The sequence below is a fragment of the Mustelus asterias genome, chromosome 8, assembly GCF_964213995.1.
Source record: "Mustelus asterias chromosome 8, sMusAst1.hap1.1, whole genome shotgun sequence".
Taxonomy (NCBI): domain Eukaryota; kingdom Metazoa; phylum Chordata; class Chondrichthyes; order Carcharhiniformes; family Triakidae; genus Mustelus; species Mustelus asterias.
Window position 1 is genome coordinate 127,896,153 of NC_135808.1, and position 17,782 is coordinate 127,913,934.

General features: G+C 46.9%; 1 protein-coding gene across 2 annotated transcripts in view; it reads left to right on the top strand.

Moving 5' to 3' along the window:
- Positions 1 to 17,782, top strand: part of miga1 (mitoguardin 1) — a 121,341-nt gene that overhangs the window by 54,976 nt on the left and 48,583 nt on the right. The window lies entirely within an intron of this gene.

The window sequence follows — 17,782 nt, forward strand, 5'->3', positions numbered from 1 at the left end:
ATTGAAATAATTTTGGGGGAGAGTTTTGCTGATTATCTTCGGTGTAAATCATAGACTCCCTACAGCGCAGAAGAGGCCATTCGGTCCATCGAAGCTGCACTGACTCTCTGACAGAGCATTTTACCCAGTCCCTCTTCCCCACCCCTACACCCTATCCCTGTAACCCCACACATTTCCCATGGCTAACCAACATAACCCGCACATCTTTGGAGTGTGGGAGGAAACCGGAGCACCCGGAGGAAACCCACGCAGACACGGGCAGAACGTACAGGCTCCACACAGACAGTGACCCAAGGCTGGAATTGAACCCGGGTCCCTGGCGCTGTGAGGCAGCAGTGCTAACCACCATGCCAGCATGCCGCCCCTGATGTTATAAGCTGAAGCACCAGTTTAGCCTGTGTTTCATGCAGGATGCCCAGTGGGTGAAGGAGGTGAAGCGTGTGCCAGGTGCCATCGTCCAGAGAATTGTTAAAATGTTGATTGCCAGGTAAATAATTCAGTAAAGAGGCAGTTTGCTGATTATCGCCGCTCCTAACACTATTTACAAGTAAACACAGCAATGATGTTGATTTCAAACGGCACTTAAAGGGATACTCACCATTTAAAGTGATACCCAACATTTCATGGCCATTGCCAAGTTGTGAAGAGGGGTGGCACGGTGGCACAATGGTTAGCACTGCTACCTCACAGTGCAAGGGACCCGGGTTCAATTCCTGGCTTGGGTCACTATCTGTGTGGAGTTTACACGTTCTCCTTGGGTTTCCTCCGGATGCTCCGGTTTCCTCTCACAGTCCGAAGATGTGCAGGTTCGGTTGATTGGCCATGCTAAATTGCCCCTTCGTGTCAGAGGGATTAGCAGGGTAAATACATGGGGTTATGGAGGTAGGGCCTGGTGGGATTGTGATCGGTGCAGACTTGATGGGCCAAACGGCCTCCTTCTGCACTACTGTAGGGACTCTATGATTCAAAGAGGACTCATTTTGAGAGACTTTTCGGGACATTCCGTCAAGACTTCAGCACTCGAGCAGCATTTATTCTGGGAATACTCTGAGGACCTTGTCTAAAAGGATTGAGTGCTGTGCCGCTGTGCTGGACACCTCGGGGGAGTCACCAGGAGAAGCAGAGTGTCTGGTCAGGGATTTCTCGAAGGACCTACATCCTCCCCTGGATCTCTTCCCCAATGGCCAGTTCCAAGTACCCTCGAGCTCTGAGCTATCCTGAAACCTAGTCGGCATGGTGGCACAGTGCTTAGCACTGCTGCCTCACAGCGCCAGGGACCAGGGTCCAATTCCCGGCTTGGGTCACTGTCTGTGTGGAGTTTGCACATTCTCCCTGTGTCTGCGTGGGTTTCCTCCGGGTGCTCCAGTTTCCTCCCACGGTCCAAAGATGTGCAGGTTAGATGGATTGGCCATGCTAAATTGTCCATTAGTGTTAGGAGACTAGCTAGGGTAAACGCATGAGGTTATGGGGACAGGGCCTGGTTGGGATTGTGGTCGGTGCAGACTCGTAGGGTCAAATGGCCTCCTTCTGCATTGTAGGATTCAATAAAACCTGCTGTATTGCAGCCAAATTAACCCACAGCTTCAGTGAGACTGAATGCCGGAAGGCCACACATGCAGCCTCATGGATACTGTGCCTAACCATCAGTGGAGTGCAGGTTTCTGGGTGCAGTACCGACAAGCAAATTACAATTATGACAACTGGCCATTCATATCATAATTGTGGACAAAATTCCGATGTCAAACAGCCACCTCTTATTAGCACAGCATCCATGTTTTCAAAGCTTGACCAATCAGGTGTCAGAGTTTGAGTGGTATAGAATCATGGAAACCCTACAGCACAGAAAGAGGCCATTCGGCCCATCGAGTCTGCACCGACCACAATCCCACCCAGGCCCTACCCCCATATCCCTACATATTTACCCACTAATCCCTGTAACCTACGCATCTCAGGACACTAAGGGGCAATTTTAACGTGGCCAATCAAACGAACCCACACATCTTTGGACTGTGGGAGGAAACCGGAGCACCCGGAGGAAACCCACGCAGACACGAGGAGAATGTGCAAACTCCACACAGATAGTGACCCAAGCCGGGAATCGAACCCAGGTCCCTGGAGCTGTGAAGCAGCAGTGCTAACCACTGTGCTACCGTGCCGCCCTATCAATGAGGTGCCGCTGTATCAATGAGGTTCCGGCGGGAGTGAGTCTACAGGACAACATTGTCCAGGATTCAGCGCTGACTGGACAGTCTAGCTAACAGATGGGTGTCCAGGGATGTGGTGGATTAGGTGGATCAGCCTCTGCCTGAGGCACACAACCGGCATCGCACTGACGGACTCTTTGTCTCTGCGGTTGAGGTGAGTACATCCCTGATGCATACCGTCTGATCCTGTTTCTCCAATTAAAAAATAAGTTTCTTTACCTCTCTGCCTCTGGGCAGGTAAACGCTTAAATGGTACTTTCATGCTTCTCCTTCATTTCCCACCATTCCCATCCTCCACCCCCCCCCCCACCCCCCTGCAAACCCCCCAACCACCCCCCAAATCTGAAGACATTGACCTCTTCAAGGGATACAACTCCCCCTCTCCCCCACCCTCCCCAGTACATCATCTACACAGTCATTCCTCATTGCTCATGTGTAGGGTTACAGGAATCGGCGGGGTGGTGGGGGGGGCGGCTGGATCAGATGCTCTGTCAGAGAGTCGATGCCGAGACAATGGGCTGAATGGCCTCCTTCTGCACTGTAGGGATTGTATGATTCCATGGATTGTTGATGTGGGAAATGAGCAGTGGGTCCAGCCCAGTTCTGAGATCAGGAGCTTGGCTGCATTTTCCAACTCAGTCAGTCAGTGATGATTCCACGTGCAGTTTGTTGCAATGGGGATAGGGATGCTCAATGTAACAAACCCCACACAGCAGGGGAAGACACTGGCTCAGTCCCATAGATAGGCCTGGAGATCACAGTGCCTGTTGAACCCATACATTGCAGGCACAGCATTGAATTGCGGCAGTTTGTTCTTTTCAATGGTATTGTGCTCCCTTCACTGGCTCCATGCATCAGCAGGGTGCTGGATACCATGAGTGATGGTTGCTACTTAAAGGCAGCTCGTGCCTCTGAAAGAGGAGGTTCACTGTTGCTGCAACAGTGCTGGGACATTTTTTCCAAAGTCAGTTTGGGTTTTAATGCTTTAAGTGGTGGACAGTGCAGGGCACATGGGGAAGAAAAATGGAAAATCCCAATACATATTGCTGAAAGGACAAATGGAAGAATGTCAAATTTCAAACTATCACAGCAATTTGTACTACAGGAGAACAAGGTGTTGAAGGATAGAGCGAAGGGTAGAGCGAAGGATGGAGCGAAGGATGGAGCGAAGGATGGAGCGAAGGATGGAGTGAAGGATGGAGTGAAGGATGGAGCGAAGGATAGAGCGAAGGGTAGAGTGAAGAGTTTAGTGAAGGACATACTGATCCAGTTCCGATCGCTGGCCTCCCTCCCTCCCTCACGGATCCCGGCTATAGAGTTGTGGCGCGACCCCCCCCGCTCCTCCATTGATTGCCCTCATCAGGCCCTGCCCTCATAAAGCCCTGCCACATCTGGCCCCATTCCCATTAGGCCTCAGCCCCTTGGCACTGCCCCATGCCCAGTGGGCAGTGCCAAGGTGTCCCCTGGGCATTGGAGAATTGCCCCCGAATTAAAATGTTACCATCACTGACTGTGCAGCTGTCCAATAATTATAATAAACTCATCTGATTCACTGGTTTTCCACCGGTGCCCCACATGTCTGTGTCCTCAGCCCCTTACTATACTCCTTATGCACCAAATTCCCCTCCACCTCAATTTACAAGTTTGCTGACGACACCACTGTAGTGGGTCGGATCTCAAACAGTGACGAGACAGAGTACAGGAAAGAGACAGAGAACCTGGTGAATTGGTGTGATGACAATAATCTCTCTTTCAATGTAAACAGAATGAAGGAGATAGTTATTGACTTCAGGAAGCGTAAAGGAGAACATGCTCCTGTCTACATCAACAGGGATGAAGTAGAAATGGCCAAGACCTTCACGTTTTTAGGTGTCCAGATAGAGTCACCAAGAACCTAAGGAAATTTAACATGTCCGCTACAACTCTCACCAACTTGTACATGCTGTGGAGATGCCGGTGTTGGACTGGACTGTGCACAGTAAGAAGTCTCACATCACTCACCTGATGAAGGAGCTGTGCTCCAAAAGCTCGTGATTCCAAATTAACCTATTGGACTTTAACCTGGTGTTGTGAGACTTCTTATTGTGCCAACTTTTACAGATGCACCATAGAAAACATTATTTCCAGTTGTATCACAGCTTGGTATGGCTCCTGCTCTGTCCAAGACTGCAAGAAACTACAAAGGGTCGTGAATGTAGCCCAATCCATCACGCAAACCAGCCTCCTATCCATTGACTCTGTCTACACTTCCCACTGCCTCAGCAAAGCAGCCAGCATAATTAAGGACCCCACGCACCCCGGACATTCTCGCCTTTTTCCGTTGGGAAAAAGATACAGAAGTCTGAGATCACGTACCAACTGACTCAAAAACAACTTCTTCCCTGCTGCCGTCAGATTTTTGAATGGACTTACCTTGCATTAAGTTGATCTTTCTCGCCACTCTAGCTATGACTATAACACTACATTCTGCACTCACTTCTTCCCTTCTCTATGTACAGTATGCTTTGTCTGTATAGCGTGCAAGAAACAATACTTTTCACTGTATCCCAATACATATGACAATTATAAATCAGACCAAATCAAAATCGATGTCCTTTAGGGAAGGAAATCTGTTGTTCATACCCGGTCTGACCTATAAATGAGTCCAGTCCTACAAAAGGTTTTAAGTTTAAGTTTATTTATTAGTGTCACAAGTAGGCTTACATTAACACTGCAATGAAGTTACTGTGAAAATCCACTAGTCGCCACACTCCATTTAGCATGGCCAATCCACCTAACCAGCATGTCTTTCAGATGGTGGGATGAAACCAGAGCACCCGGAGGAAACCCACGCAGACACGGGGAGACAGTGACCCCAAATCAGGAATCGAACTCGGGTCTCAGGCGCTGTGAGGCAGCAGTGCTAACCACTGTGCCACCGTGCCGTCCACAAACAACACATGGGGCTAGCTCCTAGATGCCACTCAGAGCTGACTGAGTGAGTCTCTCGGTTTTACCAAATGGGTAACAAGGGACGGGCAATGAATGCTGGCTATGGCAACCATCCCGCGTTCCTGGATTAATTCTTTTTGATAAAATAGGAATCAGATAACAAAAGGACAGTCGGCATTCGATGGCTATTTATGGAGCTGGACACACTACCCAGGAATCCCTGCTATCTGCGAACAGCTGGCAATTGGCAGTCTGCTAAGTTTATAACTTCTGCACAGCGATAATCAGGGAGGCTGCAAACCTCCTCACACTCACTGAGTGTTTAGACTGTCTTGTCTAAATGTTCTGACTACTGTGCAGAACTGTTAACATCTGGGTCATTCTCCCAACATTGCTTGCGATGCTCGCAATAGCTTGTATCTATGTAGTGACGTTAACCATTCCAGACAAAGCGTTGGCACGGAAACTCATAAGGAGAGACTGGAACAGGAGACCTGAAGCTTAGTCAAAGAGGTAAATTTTATGCGGTGTCTGAAAGGAGGGGAAACTGGGGGCGGAGAGGTCTCAGAGGGGATTCCAATCCTTAGACAGCTGAAAAGACGGCTGCTAATGGTGGATTCAAATCAGCAACGTGCACGAGTTGGAGGAGTGCGGAGATCACAGAAGGGATGGAGGTGATTACAGAGCGAGGGAGGGGTGAAACCACGGTGAGTGTGGGAAAGAAGGATGAGAATTTTTAAATTGACGTTTGCTGGACCAGGTACTCTGCAGGTCAGTAAGCGCAGAGGCAATGGCCCAATGGGACTTGGATCAGTTAACAATCTGCAGTAGAATGCTGAATGAGCTCAAGTTTACAGAGAGTGGCAGGTGGGAAAGCATTGGATCAGTCAAGTCTAGAAACTCTGTCCATGGGTAGCACACGTCCCAGTGAGACGCATCAAGCAGAAGGTGCAAAGCCGCGCCTCCAATTCATAAATCACAGGTTATTCACACAGGTTCATTGGCCTGGGGTTTCAACCTCACTGGGGAACCAGTTAAAAAGAACACTCCTCGGGACCCACCTGTAAACATTAACACACTCCACCCTCACTGTAAGTATTAATACACTCCACACCCCCTCTAAATATTAACACACTCCACACTCACTGTAAATAATAACACACTCCACACACACTGTAAATAATAACACACTCCACACACACTGTAAAAACACACACTACACACTCACTGTAAATATTAACACACTCCACATCCCCTGTAAATATTAACACACTACACACCCCCTGTAAATATCAACACACTCCACACTCACTGTAAATATTAACACACTACACACCCCCTGTAAATATCAACACACTCCACATTCACTGTAAATATTAACACACTCCACACTCACTGTAAATATTAACACACTACACACTCACTGTGAATATGAACACACTCCACATTCACTGTAAATATTAACACACTACACACTCACTGTGAATATTAACACACTCCACACTCACTGTGAATATTAACACACTCCACACCCCCTGTAAATATTAACACACTCCGTGCTCACTGTGAATATTAACACACGACACACCCCCTGTAAACATTAACACACTCCACACACACTGTAAATATTAATGCACTCCACACCCCCTGGTAAATATTAACACATTCTGTGCTCACTGTAAATATTAACACACGTCACACCCCCTGTAAATATTAACACACTCCACACGCACTGTAAATATTAAATCACTCCACACTCACTGTAAATATTAACATACTCCACACTTCCTATACATGTTATCTTACTCACTGGGACCCTCTATAAATATTAGCACTCTCCTGGGAGCCTCCTGTAAACATTGACACACTCCAATTATGAACTGAATGACATGTGCTATTGTGATGAAGATATTGGTCCCTGGGCTGTTCTTGGCTTTGCAAGAACCTGACCTAATATAATTGGTCTACTGTGAGGAACAGAATTGCTTGAGTGGCAGTTTTGTTTCACGTTCTATTTGCTGGCCGTATAATACACTAACCAGAAACAGGTGATGGGATGTCAAGTTCAATTGAAATCCGACCCATGCACTTTTTGTGTTGGGACTGAGTATAGACACATGTATTCAAATTTCAGAAGCTTAACTAAGCACACTACATTTCAAAACCTTGAAGGGAGGCCCTGGGTGAAATACACATCCTGTTTGATTTTATACATTCAAGACACTTGAGGGTGATAACATGCATCGAAACGATTGAGCTCATTTTCATTTAATGGTCCAATCTTCAGCATCAATAAGATAACTTCAAACATTCCAGGTGCCCCCTGCGGCTACACTCCTGTAGACCACCCCCAGTCTTTTTCCTTTTGTGAGTTCTGGGCATCACTGGCAAGGCCAGCAGTTTGTTGCCCGTGCCTAATTGCCCTTAAACTGAGTGGCTGGGCCATTTCATAGAAACATAGAAACTAGAAGCAGGAGTAGGCCATTCGGCCCTTCGAGCCTGTTCCACCATTCATTATGATCATGGTTGATCATCAAATTCAATGTTCTGATCCCCCCCTTCCCCCAATATAGAAACATAGAAGATAGGGGCAGGAGGAGGCCATTTGGCTCTTCGAGACTGCTTTGCCATTCATCGCAACCATGGCTGATCGTCCAACTCAATAGCCCAATTGTGCTTTCTTCCAATAACCTTTGATCCCATTTGCCCCAAGTGCTATATCCAGCCGCCTCTTGAATACATTCAATGTTTTGGTATCAACTACTTCCTGTGGTAATGAATTCCACAGACTCACCACTCTTTCCGTGAAGAAATGTCTCCTCATCTCTGTCCTAAATGGCCTACCCCAAACCCTCAGATTGTGACCCCTGGTTCTGGACTTCCCCACCATCGGGAATATCCTCCCTGCATCTACCCTGTCTAGTCCTGTTAGAATTTTATAAGTCTCTCTGAGATCTCCCCTCATTCGTCTGAACTCCAGCGAAAACAATCCTAACCTATTCAATCTCTCCTCATACATCAGGCCCGCCATCCCCGGAATCAGCCTGGTAAACCTTCGCTGCACTGCCTTGATCCCTTTACCCTAAGGGAAGTGGAAGTGGAAGAACAGATATGTCTGGAGATAATGGATAGGTGCAGGAAAAATAGGGTTGTTGTAGTGGGAGACCTCAATTTCCCTGGTATAGACTGGAAATCGCTTAGAGCTGGGACTCTGAATGGGGAGGAATTTGTAAAATGCGTACAGGAGGGTTCTTTGGAATAATATGTAGATAGCCCGACTAGAGAGGGGGCTATACTGGACCTAGTACTGGGGAATGAGTCCGGTCAGGTTTTCAAAGTTTCGGTAGGGGAACATGTGGCAAATAGTGACCACAATTCTGTTAGCTTTAGGATAGTGATGGAAAAGGATGAGTGGTGTCCCAAGAGTAAGGTGTTGGATTGGGGGAAGGCTAACTTTAGTGGGATTAGGCAGAAATTGGCAGCTGTTGATTGGGAGAGGCTGTTTGAGGGTAAATCCACATCTGGCATGCGGGAGTCTTTTAGGGAACAGTTGTTAGGGCTGCAGGATAGGCATGTGCCTGTAAAAAAGAAGGATAGGAAGGGTAGGATTCGAGAACCGTGGATAACCAGGGAAATTGAGGGACTGGTCAAAAAGAAAAGAGAGGCGTACATTAGGTCCAAGCAGCTAAAAACGGAGGGAGCTCTGGAGGAATACAAAGAAAGTAGGAAATAACTCAAACGAGGAATTAGAAGGGCAAAAAGGGGTCACGAAATGTCCTTGGCAGACAGGATTAAGGAGAATCCCAAGGCATTTTATTCATACGTTAGGAACAAAAGGGTTGTCAGGGAAAAAATCGGACCTCTCAGGGACAAAAGTGGGGAATTATGCTTAGAGCCCAAAGATGTAGGGGAGATCCTAAATGAATACTTTGCGTCGGTATTCACAAAGGAGAGGGATGCGTTGGTTGACTGGGAATGTCTCAGAGGGGAGTGTTGACCCGTTAGCGAAAATCTCCATTACAAGGGAGGAAGTGTTAGGTTTTTAGGTAATATAAAGACTGACAAATCCGCAGGGCCTGATGGAATCTATCCAAGGCTGCTCAGGGAGACGAGAGATGAAATCGCTGGGCCTCTGACGCAAATCTTTGTCTCGTCACTGGACACAGATGAGGTCCCAGAGGATTGGAGGATAGCTAATGTGGTCCCGTTATTTAAGAAGGGTAGGAACGATAACCTGGGAAATTATAGGCCGGTGAGCATGGCGTCCGTGGTGGGGAAGTTGTTGGAGAGGATTCTTAGAGATAGGATGTATGCGCATTTAGAAAGGAATAAACTCATTAACGATAGTCAACATGGTTTTGTGAGAGGGAGGTCATGCCTCACTAACCTGGTGGAGTTTTTTGAAGAAGTGAGCAGAATGGTTGACGAGGGAAGGGCTGTAGATGTCGTCTATATGGACTTTAGTAAAGCGTTTGACAAAGTCCTTCATGGTAGATTGGTGCAAAAGGTTGGATCTCATGGGATAAAGGGGGAGGTGGCTAGATGGGTGGAGAACTGGCTTGGTCACAGAAGACAGAGGGTGGTAGTGGAAGGGTCTTTTTCCGGCTGGATGCCTGTGACTAGTGGTGCTCCGCAGGGCTCTGTATTGGGACCTCTGCTGTTTTGTGATTTATATAAACGATCTGGAAGAAGGTGTAACTGGGGTGATCAGTAAGTTTGTGGACAACACGAAAATGGCTGGACTTGCAGATAGTGAGGAACATTGTCAGAGGCTACAGAAGGATATAGATAGGCTGGAAATTTGGGCAAAGAAATGGCAGATGGAGTTCAATCCTGATAAATGCGAAGTGATGCATTTTGGTAGAACTAACGTACGGGGGAGCTATATGATAAATGGCAGAACCATAAAGAGTGTAGATACGCAGAGGGACCTGGGTGTGCAAGTCCACAGATCCTTGAAGGTGACGTCACAGGTGGAGAAGGTAGTGAGTAAGGCATATGGCATGCTTGCCTTTATAGGACGGGGCATAGAGTATAAAAGTTGGGATCTGATGCTGCAGTTGTATAGAACGTTGGTTCGGCCACATTTGGAATACTGCGCCCAGTTCTGGTCACCACACTACCAGAAGAGCGTGGAGGCTTTAGAGAGAGTGCAGAGGAGGTTTACCAGGATGTTGCCTGGTATGGAAAGGCTTAGTTATGAGGAGAGGTTGGGTAAACTGGGGTTGTTCTCACTGGAAAGACGGACGATGAAGGGTGACCTAATAGAGGTGTATAAAATTATGAACGGCATAGATAGGGTGAACGGTGGGAAGCTTTTTCCCAGGTCGGTGGTGACGTTCATGAGGGGTCATAGGTTCAAGGTGAGGGGGGGCGGTTTAACACGGATATCAGAAGGACGTATTTTACACAGAGGATGGTGGGGGCCTGGAATGCGCTGCCGGGCAAGGTGGTGGAGGTGGACACACTGGGAACGTTTAAGACTTATCTAGATAGCCACATGAACGGAGTGGGAATGGAGGGATACAAAAGAATGGTCTAGTTTGGACCAGGGAGTGGCGCGGGCTTGGAGGGCTGAAGGGCCTGTTCCTGTGCTGTATTGTTCTTTGTTCTTTGTTAAGAGCTATATCTAATTTCTTCTTGAAATCAGACAACATTTTGGCCTCAACTATTTTCCGTGGTCGTGAATTCCACACATTCACCACCCTCTGGGTGAGGAAATTTCTCCTCATCTCAGTCCTAAAAGATTTATCCCTTATCCTCAAACTATGACCCCTAGTTCTGGACTCCCCCACCATCGGGAGCATTCTTTCTGAATCTACCCTGTCTAACCCTGTTTGGATTTTATAAGTTTCTATGAGATCCCCTCTCACTCTTCTAAACTCTAGTGAGTATAATCCTCACCGACTTAGTCTCTCCTCATATGACAGACCTGCCAAACCAGGTTTACAGCCTGGTAAACCTTCGCTGTACTCCCTTTATAACAAGGACATCCTTCCTCAGATAAGGACACCAAAACTGCACACACTACTCCAGATGTGGCCTCACCAACACCCTATACAATTGCAGCAAAACATCCCTATCCCTATACCCAAATCCTCTTGCTATGAAGGCCAACATACCATTTGCCTTCTTTACTGCCTGCTGTACCTGTGCGCTTACTTTCAGCAACTGATGCATGAGGACTCCAAGGTGTTACTGAGTATCCACCTCTCTCAATTTACACCCATTCAAGTAATAATCTGTCTTCCTATTATTGCTACCAAAGTGGATAACCTCACATTTATCCACATTTTACTGCATCTGCCATGCAGATGCTCACACACTCAGCCTGTCCAAATCACGCTAAAGCATCTCTGCACCCTCCTCACAGCTCACCCTCCCACCCAACTTTGTATCATCTGCAAATTTGGAGATAATACATTTAGTTCCCTCTTCCAAATCATTAATATATAATGTGAACAGTTGGGGTCCTAGCAGAGATCCCTGCGGTACCCCACTAGTCACTGACTGCCAATCAGAAAAAGACCCATTTATGCCAACTCTTTGCTTCCTATCTGCTAACCAGGGGGTGGGGGGGTTAAGAATCAAACACATTGCTGTGGGCCCGGAGTCACAAGTAGGCCAGACTGGATAAGGATGGCAGATTTCCTTCCCTAACCAGATGGGTTTTTATGTCAACTGATGACAGTTGTCGGGGTCACCAGGTCTGAGACTAGGGACGGGATCTTATGGCTGCCCTCACCCCAAAAACTGGAAAATCCTGCCTGAGGCCAACAGATCTTTGCATGGTCCGTGTCTGCCTGCTCCGATTCCCGTGGCGGGCGGGCAGGCGGGATGGGAAAATGATGCCCTCGCTTTCAATTTATTAATTTAATTTTAATTCCACTAGCTGCCATGATGGGATTTGAACCCCTGTCTTCAGAGCGTGTGATTTCAAGAAGCAGATGGATCTAGCGCTTGGGGCTAATGGGATCAAGGGACGTAGGTGGGGTGGGGGGGGGGGGAGCGTGGGGGGGCGCGTGGGGGGGGATCATAATATTGATTTTGATGATCAGGCATGATCAAAATGAATGGTGGAGCAGGTTCAAAGGGCCGAATGGCCTACTCTTGCTTCTAGTTTCTCTGTATTACTAGCCCAGTAACATTACCGCTACACCACCTTCTCCCCAGCCTAATTTGTGAAAAGCAGATCCGAAGGAAGCCAAACATCTTTTCGTTATTATGTGGTGACGGTGGGATAGTAAGTCTACAAATATGGAAGGCAGGAGAAAACCAATGGGAGTCAGATAGAATGCAGTGAACGTATAAATTTCCTGGGATCTTCCCTTGCCAATGCCTGAGGGTCCAAGGTTCACACTTGACATGTCTTATTGGAATGAGCACAATGATGTCAATGCACAACTGTCATCTCAGTGTCTCCATTCAGTGTTCATTGTATAGTGTGAACTCAAACTGGGTACATATTTCCCGGGGGCCTCACTTCAATCAGTCAAGGTTTTTAAATACACTGTGCTTTGTTAAGCCTCTGAAATCAGGGATAGATGTGTCTACATTTAGTACCGGAGGAAAGAAATACACTGGTCAGTTTTCAATTGAACTTGACATCCCATCACCTGTTTCTGGTTACTGCGTTGTACAAAGAGGAAACTGTATCTGAAACAAAACTGCCACTCAAGGAATTCTGCTGCTGTCCGTTGGAACAATTATATTTGGTAGATGTCTTGCAAGCCTCCGAAAATATTTTTTTTAAACATGCCTTTATATAGCGCCTTTCACACCCTCAGGATTTCCACAAGTGCTTTATAATGAGTGAAATGCTCAGTACAGTCACTGCTGGACAGTTGGAAATGTGGCAACCAATTTACGCACAGCAAGCTCCCACAAACAATAACGTGATAGCGACAGATAATCTGATTTTAGTAACGCTGGTTGGGCAATAAACATCGACTAAGCAATGATACTGCGAAGGCCCAGTGAAGCTTAAAGGTGAAACCTGAACATCCAGCAATTAACCGACAAATGCCACAAGGTTAAGCGATTTTGAACAAGAACAAACTTTATTTTTTTGTCTTTTAGGGAAGAACAAACTTAGAAATCATAGAAATCATAGAAACCCTACAGTGCAGAAGGAGGCCATTCGGCCCATCGAGTCTGCACCGACCACAATCCCACCCAGGCCCTACCCCCACATATTTACCCACTAATCCCTCTAACCTACGCATCCCAGGATTCTAAGGGGCAATTTTTAACCTGGCCAATCAACCTAACCTGCACATCTTTGGATGTGGGAGGAAACCGGAGCACCCGGAGGAAACCCACGCAGACACGAGGAGAATGTGCAAACTCCACACAGACAGTGACCTGAGCCGGGAATCGAACCTGGGACCCTGGAGCTGTGAAGCAGCAGTGCTAACCACTGTGCTACCGTGCCGTATTGTACAGAAAGAGAAATTCAACAATGCAAGCACCACTAACTTAACACTGTAGTTTAGTAAGACCTCTGTTCTGAACTCAGTTCTACTCTTTATTTCCCCCCAAGAGTTCCCTTTTCTTACAAACTCTTGAAAATTCACTTACTTTTCCTGGGACCAACACAAAGCTATGCCACAGCCCTCCAGAATTCACTTTAATTTTCCTCATGTTCCAACAATTCTCCGAGATAAGGTACTGTGGGATTCTTCCATTAGCTTTTTGCACCTTTTCTTTACAGCCTCACGACTGCGGATACTTCTGCTCCTTTTTCCGGTTGCAAGCAGATACACAACAGCTTCCCAAGCTAACTCTGCTGAGTTTTCTGTCATGAGATTCTGTGAGGACCACTGGGGCTTTCTTCCTCTAGCTGCAAGTTGGAGCAAATTTTCCAACTGGTTTTCCCCTCACAAAATCCAAAACTGAGATTAAGCCCCTACCCGCATTCCACGCGGTGAATGATGAAGTGACTGTTTTCTAGGCTTAAAGGGTGCGTCTAACTGAATATCATCATCCATCAGGTCCCTCAATCTGGTGAAATGATGGGGGCAATTAAGTCGGGGCTGGCCCAGACATATCTGGGAGGCCATTGATCAGATGGTGGGAGGGTCGGCTGGGGAAGCAGTGCGGGGTTACTGCGCATGCGCCGATATTAGCGCTGACAGATTGGCGCATGCGCAGTGGTGCACTCAGTGCTATGCTGCTGGCCTCTCGGATGGGAATAGGCCCCACCTCTGATTTTCAGCATAATTCACGCTAGTGCACTCTGCAGTGCACAGAGTGTGGGAGATTCATTTTGAAAATCCCGCTGGGATTTACTCCAGTTTTTACGCAAATTCGGCACTTAGAATTGTTTTGGGAGAATCCCACCCGACACCTTCATCAAAGCAAAGCTACAATTGCCTTGGTCTGTCCCCCAAACTCAATGGCTTGCTTCTGTCAGCAAATACACACAAGTAAATAAAACAAAGGGAAGGAAAGTAACCCAAGGCTCCACCCTTACTTGCTAACTCTTTGGCAACATGCTTTGGCATGGTTCCAACAGAAATGCTATTACTTTACCTTCAACACAACTCTTTGATTCTTTAATCCATAATAATTTATATTGCCAATGGACTTTTGCCAACCCCTCTTCCAGAATTGTTGGGCCGTGTAAAGAACTTTCTTGTTCAAGCCCTGGCTTTACCTTCTTTTGATCTGGGACCACATACAGAATTTAATTTTTAATTGAAGGAAATGGGAATCTTCAGGCTCCATTACAATCCCAAAGATGATCCATTCATTGTTCAAGTTTTACACTTCTACCTCTGATCTTGTAAGACAAACATAGATTAGCTTGTAAGTGTAATTAACTCAAAGCTTGTTTGTAATGCATTTGCTTGCAATGCGTATGATTTCTTAATCCAATGGCCCACTTATCTACAGTTAAAACTTTAATGTTAAAACCGAAAGTTATATTCCAAAACATGCAAATTATATACTGGATATTCACAGCAACTAGGACACCAGAGAAATCTCCCCTGCTTACCTCTAAAATAGTGCTTTGGGATTTTTGATGTTCATCTGCATCCCTCCCTAATAGCACTGTGGGTGTACCTACACCCCAGGGGCTGCAATGGTTCAAAAAGGCACCCCACCACCTGCAAGGGCTGGTGGAGCCATGGAATATGCCATGCGTCATCGAAAAGATGGCACCTCCTCCGACAGAGCATCAATCACTCAGTACAGCACCAGGAGGGTCGACTTGGATTATTATACTCCAGTCTCTCGAGTGAGATTTGTGATCATGACCTCCTAAGAGCTCAAATTGATATCTTTTATCAAAATTGTGCTGTCTTTGGTGCACAGTGGATTGACTAGTTCAAACAGAGCTCCCTTGGATACGGCGCTAGTGCTCCCAGTGACAGATCCATGGTGGATGATGGAACCATTTTCCTTTGCTCAATGACCTTCATTGGTTCTCAAATAGCTTAATTCTAAAATTCTCATCTTCTGTAAAAAGATCACTGCAGGACCTGACCCCACTCTATCTCCTTAGCCTCCTCCAACCCTACAGTCCTTTATAATCTCTGGTTACCTCAGTCCTGGCCTGTTGTGCATCCCCCCACTTTCTTTACAACCAGCAGCCTTAGCCTAAGCTCTGAGTTCTGGAGTTCACTTCCTAGGCTTCTATTGGTCTTCAGCCCTAACAACCCCTTCATTGGCTTGGTGTCAATATATCTGATTATACTTTTATGAAATGCCACGTGATGTTTTATAACATCAAAGGTGCTATATAAATGCAGGTTGTTGTTGTTCACAAACTTTGAACACAAGGAATTAAATGACAAGCAGTCACTAGTGTGTGTTACACATCAAACAGCATTGAGTCCATAGCAAGAGCTTATAATTCATTGAAAGGATGTGGGTGTCGCTCGCTGGCTAGGCACATCCCTAGTTGGCCTTGAGAAGGTGGTGCTGAGCTGGCTTCTTGAACCATCACAGTCCTTGGGGCGCAGGTGCACCCACGGTGCTGTTAGGGAGGGAGTTCCAGAATTTTGACCCAGTGACAGTGAAGGAATGGCGATGGTGGGCAGGCTTTGGGGAGTCAGGAGTTACTCGCCACCGAATTCCTAGCTGTTGACCCGCTCTTGTAGCTACAGTGAATTTTTGCGTTCTCCAGCTATGTTTCTGGTCAATGATAACCCCCAGGATGTTTATAGTGGAGGATTCAGTGATGGTAATGCCCATTTAATGTCACGAGGTGATGGTTAGGTCCCGTCTTGTTGGAGATGGTCATTGCCTGGAACTTGTACGCTGCGAATGTTACTTGCCATTTGTCAGCCCAAGCCTGGATATTGTCCAGATCTTGCTGCATTTAGATATGGACTGCTTCAGTATCTGAGGATTGGTGAATGGTGCTGAACATTGTGCTGTCATCAGCGAAAATCCCTACTTCTAACCTAATGATGGAAGGAAGGTCACTGATGAAGCAGTTAAAGATGGTTAGACCTTGGACACAACCCTGAGGAACTCCTTCGGTGATATACTGGAGCTGAGATGATTGACCTTCAACCACCAGAACCATCTTCCTTTGTACCAGCTATGACTCCAACCAGTGGAGGGTTTTCCCTCCAGTTTAGCTAGGGGTCCTTGATGCCACACTTGGTCAAATGCTGCCTTGATGTCAAGGGCTGTCACTCTCACTTCACCTCTGAAGTTCAGCTCTTTTGTCCATATTTGAACCAAGGCTGTAATGAGGTCAGGAGCTGAGCGACCCTGGAGGAACCGGAACTGAGCATCCGTGAGCAGGTTACTGCTGAGTAGGTGCCACTCGGTAATGCTGTGGGTGGCACCCTTCCATCACTTTACTATGATTGAGAGTAGACTGATGAGGTGGTAATTGGCTGGATTGGATTTTGTGTATAGGACATACCCGCGCAATTTTCCACATTGCCAGGTGGATGCTCGTGTTGTAACTGTACTGGAGGAGCTTGGAGCACAAGTTTTCAGTACTATTGCTGGAATGTTGTCAGGGCCCACAGCCTTTGCAATATCCAGTGCCTTCAGCCATTTCTTGATATCACATGGAGTGAATTGAATTGGCTGAAGACTGAAACCTGTGATACTGGGGGCCTCCAGAGGAGGCCGAGATGGACCATCCGCTCAGCACTTCTGTCTGAAGATTGCTGCGAATGCTTCAACCTTATCTTTTGCACTGATGTGCTGGGATTCTCCATCATTGAGGATGGGGATATTTGTGGAGCCTCCTCCTCCAGTGAGTTGTTTAATTGTCCACCACCATTCACGGCTGGATGTGGCAGAACTGCAGAGCATTAATCTGATCTGATGGCTGTGGAATTGCTTAGCTCTGTCTATTAGAACCATAGAAAATTACAGCTGAGAAACAGGCCTTTTGGCCCTTCTTGTCTGTGCCGAACCATTTTATGCCTAGTCCCACTGACCTGCACTTGGACCATATCCCTCCACACCCCTCTCATCCATGAACCCGTCCAAGTTTTTCTTAAATGTTAAAAGTGACCCCGCATTTACCACTTTATCCGGCAGCTCATTCCACACTCCCACCACTCTCTGCGTGAAGAAGCCCCCCCTAATATTCCCTTTAAACTTTTCTCCTTTCACCCTTAACCCATGCCCTCTGGTCTTTTTCTCCCCTAGCCTCAGCGGAAAAAGCC